General features: G+C 39.9%; 1 pseudogene; it reads right to left on the reverse strand.

Moving 5' to 3' along the window:
- Nucleotides 1-1,028: 1,028 nt before the first annotated feature.
- Nucleotides 1,029-6,192, reverse strand: LOC119362875 (annotated as a pseudogene).
- Nucleotides 6,193-6,321: the final 129 nt, after the last annotated feature.

The raw sequence follows: 6,321 nt of genomic DNA on the forward strand, positions 1-6,321 counted from the left end.
CCCCCCCACCCCACTATGTGTCTCTCATCGACAACAATGACGCCATGGTTGAGCACCGAGGCGGATGGTGAAACGAGAGGATGATGCCACACATGTTGTTGGTGAAGTACACATCATGCCGACAGAGGGTGGTCATGGTGCATACTGTGAGATTGCTTGCCTAATTTCCTCAAAGGATGATAAATTCTTTTCAAGGTTTGAATTATGGTGCCTCCATGTAAACATGACCTAACTTTTGTTCATATAAATCATCATCTCCATTGTCTATCACACAATCACTAGCATTAAATTTCTCATCTAGATCATCTATGTCAATGTCATTGTCTTCTGAATGTTCATTCATCCCTTTGTGTGCTTCTGAATGCTCTAGTCACAGTGAATTTGTCATCATTGTTACTTAAAATGCAATATTTTAAAAGATACTCCCTCCAATCCAAAATAAGTGCAGCGGTTTTGAACCGATGGAGTACTACAAAAGATGTGACCTTTATAATCAGGTTCATTAAAAGAACTGGGCATTGTAAACCCTACTACAGAACCACCTAACAACACAGTACATTAATCACTATTACTACAATGCCATTACAAAGACATTGATCAACCCTAAATTGAGTGACCTAACTAAACAAAGCAAAAAATCACATTCACCATCTTCCAGACACACCAGCAAAAGGCCCAGTAACAACCACAACAGCAACATAGAGATCAAGATGGTGAAGCACTAGTCCAGGTGTATGAAGTTTGACAAGCACAATGGACACATAACGTGGGTGCTCCAATATGCATGCAGAAAAATATATCATCCTAGAAGAACGTCTTTTGTGTGACGACGATGTAACAGTTATGTTTGTTTCTGGTAGCCCACTCAGTAATGCCAGCGAAAAAGCATACAACAAAACCAATGTCAGTTACAACTGCGAGAAACTTATTTCTCAGCAAGACACACATGACACATCTAAACTACAATTTCAAATGCCAAAAAGACTACCGGTACAGGACGGTCCGCAAATTCATTGTTTTCAAGATCACTACAACAGGAAGTCCCTTGGGTCCGTGACATATCCCGTCAAGGCTGAGGCCGCTGCGGTGTAGGGAGAAGCCAGGTAGATCTGCCCTTCCTTGTGGCCCATCCTTCCCGGGAAGTTCCTGTTCGTCGTTGATACACAAACCTGCACCCAAATACATATCACCAAAACAATCTGTCAACAAAACCAAATGGCAGCACACTCAAAATTTCTCTCAACGCACCAAGGCCTTCTACCTGAGTCCATAAAAAAGTGTTCTACAGCATTTGCAGTTTTAGCTTTCATGAACATCTAGCAAGTGATAACTCAAGCAAATAAGTGTGTCCCAGTCAGAAGGATTTGGTAGTATGGCCTGCTAAGTAGGGGATCAAAATTACTAAATAAGCATTTTTGTTCAGTATTCTTTTTCACTGTGCCTACGAACAGCAACCTAATCAAACTGGTGGCTTCAACTAGCAATTCCATACCAGAACTGAAACCGTGGGTGAGATGAGCCAACAATGTGAGGATGTGGCAGTTCAAGAAACCTTTGTTTTAGGAAAGCAGGCCTTTATCTGCATTTGAGGTCAAATGCCTTCCTCTAGAGAATCAACAGACCTTAACCTTCAGAAAAAAACAGAAGCTCCCTTCTACATTTACTAGATGATACCCAACACGTTGTTGCGAGAATGTTTTGCAATATATTTGAATGAGAATTGGTTGTATGGAACATGAATATTTGGAGTAATAATATGAGAAAAAACTGTAAAATACATATGATTTATTGTGTTTGATTATGGTATTGTTGCGAAAATATTTATTAAATATAAATAGTGCAAATGAGTGGGAATTATCATGCATGTTTGCATGTTGGGAGAAATAGGTCAGTGGGGCTTAGCTATTTAGATATAGAAGATATCAGGCAGCATGTCTATTGTACAGAATTATATTTGGAAATATTGGAAGATACTTGCCGTAGGTTCATTCATTCGTGCATATGTATCACGAGGACCACCCAAACAAGCACCACAGTTAGGGCTAGCTGGTGCATCACAACCAGCCTCTTCAAATATCTGGGAGCAAGTTTTGCCACCAGATCCTGGTACGGGGAGGCTATAAACATCCATCCACACCTACACAATTAACATCATTTTTAGTAACACAAACTGGAAGATGATTGTATATGTATAATTTTATTGCAGATTATCACCTTTTGCGTCGCAGGGACGAGGAAAGTGGGAACCTTAACCTTCTTGCCCTGTATTGAGGAAACAATTTGTAGCAAGTCAAGTAATCATGGATTCGTGTGATTTAACTACTGCAATATGTCACAAATGCATATTTAGGATGGAGCACAAAGAACTACAGGAATAGGATGGCCCAAGATGTTTTTGCATATAGTGACAAATAAATTAGTAATGATAATACTTTAGGTCATTCAGCCATATCAGTCAGTCAAGTTGGAATTCTTACAGTGAGGCAGATGCCTAAATTCTAGTAATGATCCAAACACTGACATTACCTTTCTCTATAAACGACTCTTGGTCACAACTCAATCATACTAAACTTCAATCCAAGCGCAACTTAGTTTGATGCTTGTACATATACTCCAGAGCATGTCAACCCATATGGCCATGAAAATTCTCCATAATCCAAACATACCTATATAAAACAGCTAATGCCCTTTGTGCATTGATTTGATTGTCCATGTACACAGGACTAATTAGGTGAGCCCAAACCTGTTCCACAATAGGCTCTTGCAGTAGGAACAAAATCAATCTGTGTGTCTCTTGAACCTAACCAACTGCCAATTAGTCCTAAAACTAGATCCAATCCAATTCAAAGTGCATACTGAACCTGTCCTAATAATAATACCAGCTCATTCATTGCACTGCAGGAGAAGCTTGCGTGGCCCACTACCAGTCCTCATTACAGAAAACCTAAGATACATCCTATTCTAATAACTGCTCTGTTGAGTTCATAGTATGCAGAGGCAAGACAACATAAGAAACCTATAAAAGCAATAAAATTACAAAACAATTGGAATAGTCATACTCTGCAAGTTTCAAAATACATAGCCAATGCCTAAGTGTATGCCCAAATGCATAAAAAGATAACATAATCCTGACTATATATCACCATGCTACAAGAAGATGGGATTGAAGCTTCTTACCGAAGCTAAGAACACCTTTGCAGCAGCAATGAAGTCCTCAGTCTTACCACCAGTACAAGAACCAATATACACTCGGTCAATCTTGACATCTTTGCATTCTCTAGCTAGAGCACGGTTGTCAGGAGAATGTGGCTGCGCATTCAAGGAGATTACATCATTATACAAGAGAACTGGCAGAAACAATTAATCAATCGAAAAGAGTAGAAAAGGTTAACAAACCTTGGGAACTACTGGCTCCAGTTTAGATACATCGAACCGGTAGTCACTGTAAAATCTGAAAACAGAAAGTCGATAAAATAATGGTTAAAAATCTGACATCAGATTTTTAAGTATGGCAAATTTAGTTCACAAGCACGGCAATTTCCTGGGGGGAAAAAATGAACTGAGGCAGATTTGCCATGCTTGCCAACTAAACTTGCCATCGTCAGCAAACATAAATTGCCATAAAAACGTTTGATTTGCCATGGTAAAAAATCTGACGTCAGATTTGTAGTTGAGTCCTAAATTAAAAAAAGAGCAGAAATCAAAAGCTTGTGAATATGGCATATCACCATTCATAACATGACACAAGACCATAGGATGATAAATCTAGAAGGAGAACACAAACACTGGACAGCAGCATTCAAATTCTCGTACGTAAGACATCAGAAAATATGAGCAATATTTTGTGAATGTCGACTTGTACAATTGCACAAGGGCATCCTAACGTTCCCAAAGGATGTCGCCTACTGAGATGCACAAGAGGTAGCCAATTATGTCTAAGACCATGGGGTTCTACATTATTGTGATCGGCTGAAGAAAGCAAATAGTTTAGAACCGGTTATTTCAAATTTCTTTAAGTACCCTTCACAAAGTATTAGAAGAGCTCAACTTTCTGTATAATTAATCAATATGCAAATTTATATTTAGTAATTTCTATATGGTTGGAATCAAGGGCATTGTTTACTGGAAACTTTGTTCATCTTGACTTTGTTAATATGATATGTTCTTCACTGTGCCAAACATAAAAGTTGTTTTCCAGCTGTAAGGTCTTGGGTTAACCAAAGATCAGCAGTCAACACCAAACATTTTAGTCCATAAAATGCATAATAGACAGCCCTTTTATTGATTATAAGTTTGAAGTCAACTAACAAGTAGTGATGGTTTGTATGACAACTATATTTTGAATTAAATTGTCTAGATTGATGTACATATCTCAAGAACGAGAAGGGCAAGGAGAGACTGTAATCACCTTGCCTGAGCATCGCTATAGACAGGTTCATATTCAACGGATGTCTTACCCTGCAGTGTAGAGGATGGCAGATGATGTCGCAATTACCATGATATAAAAATTTTGGTAGCTAATAGTTGTTCTTTCGCCCAGTGGTTATCTCAAACTTCAAGAAAGAAAAAGCATACTGCCTAAGTCCTACTATCAACATACTTCAATACCTCAAGGTACTTAAATGTAGTTTCATCAGCAGGCACAACACCATTCTTTCCACCAGCTTCGATAACCATGTTGCACAGTGTCATTCGTTCTTCCATCTAGCAAGTGTGTGAAAACACTAAGCTCAATTTTACAATTAATGAAAACTAATTAACCAATTTATGAACATGGAACATACATTTAGACTTTCTATTGTTGATCCAGCAAACTCCATCGATTTGTATGTTGCACCAGATACAGATATCTCGCCAATAATCTGTAAACAGACATGTCCAAGGATGAGACATTTCGGTAACAATGAGGAAATCTTGATGAAAAATAAATTTTAGCATAACCACAACTATTTTGTAGGCTTACTTGTAAAATCAGATCCTTAGCGAGTAAATAAGGTGGCATTTCTCCATCTAATACGAACCTGATGGTTGGGGGCACCTGAAAATAAGATTTAACAGATCAGAATACCCTTTTTTTTTCATAGGGAACACGCTGTATCCAGGAAAGAAAAAGAGAAGTTTTCCATGATATGACAAAGATAGCATGTTCAAAACCAATATATTATCACACTGAAAATAAACAGAATGTGAGAAGCATACAAGATGCAAATATGGAAAAGAGATGGATAACTGATCTTTGAATGGTGCTAATCAGATACTGCACCCAATATTTCTGCATTTGGATGATCCAGCATATAATTTATCAACAAATGTACATCTGAAGTTTTCATATTGTGCAAAATATTTAAATTGGTAAAAATATTATAATCGCCTACAGAATGTGAGGAACAAATGACGAATCCCCGAAACGTCATTGAGATATAGAACCAAAGATTGGTTTGCACATAATGAGAAAGAGGCATCTGTATCCATCTCCGTTGTAGGACTATTTTCAAATTATAGAAGCAATTTAACATTTTTGCATACCTTGAGAAGAGCCTTTCCAGTTCCCATCACAAAACCTGCATCAGTGTTTCCAATTCCAGTTGCAAACTGACCAAAGGCTCCAGCATTGCAGGTATGAGAATCAGTACCAAGGAGAACCTATACATCAACAAGAACCAGGTTAAGCCTGTACAGCAAAACCACAAGCTTCCCATACTTAGTATAGCCACTCAAATACCTCCCCTGGTCGGCAATGACCTTCTTGGGCAAGCGCAATGTGGCAAACACCTTTGTAGTCTGGATTTGCCTACAACCCAAAAGTTCAAAGCTTTTTTAGCACATAAATCTTACTTTTAATCAGTAAGCTACAAATGGAATGAATCAGTAAGGCATACTCTGAAATTGCTGAGGTCCTTGATATCATAGAAGTACTTAATCTTCTGCTCCGCACAGAAGTCCCTGAGGATGTCGACATTCCGGTTTGCTCGCTCATCGCTGGTAAAGATGTAGTGGTCAGGGATGATGACGACCTTCTCGCGGTCCCACACCTTGGCGTCCTCCCCGAACTCCTGCTTGAAGATCCCGATGGTGCCCGGACCACAGACATCATGCGTCATCAGCACGTCAACGTCCACCCAAACGTTCTCCCCAGGCTCGAGGCTCGCGCGCTAGGATCTTCTCCGTCGTCGTCATGGGGCTCTTCACCGAGCCGGTGGACGCAGGGGCACGCGGCACACGGGTGGGCGTTGCAACTGCGTGGACGCGCCCGACGCGCCCGGCCCGCGTGCGTCGGCTCCTCGTGCCCGCGCTCGCGCACTGCTGCTGCGGCGCCACCGC

This window comes from Triticum dicoccoides, chromosome 2B (assembly GCF_002162155.2).
Source record: "Triticum dicoccoides isolate Atlit2015 ecotype Zavitan chromosome 2B, WEW_v2.0, whole genome shotgun sequence".
In the NCBI taxonomy this organism is placed as follows: Eukaryota; Viridiplantae; Streptophyta; class Magnoliopsida; order Poales; family Poaceae; genus Triticum; species Triticum dicoccoides.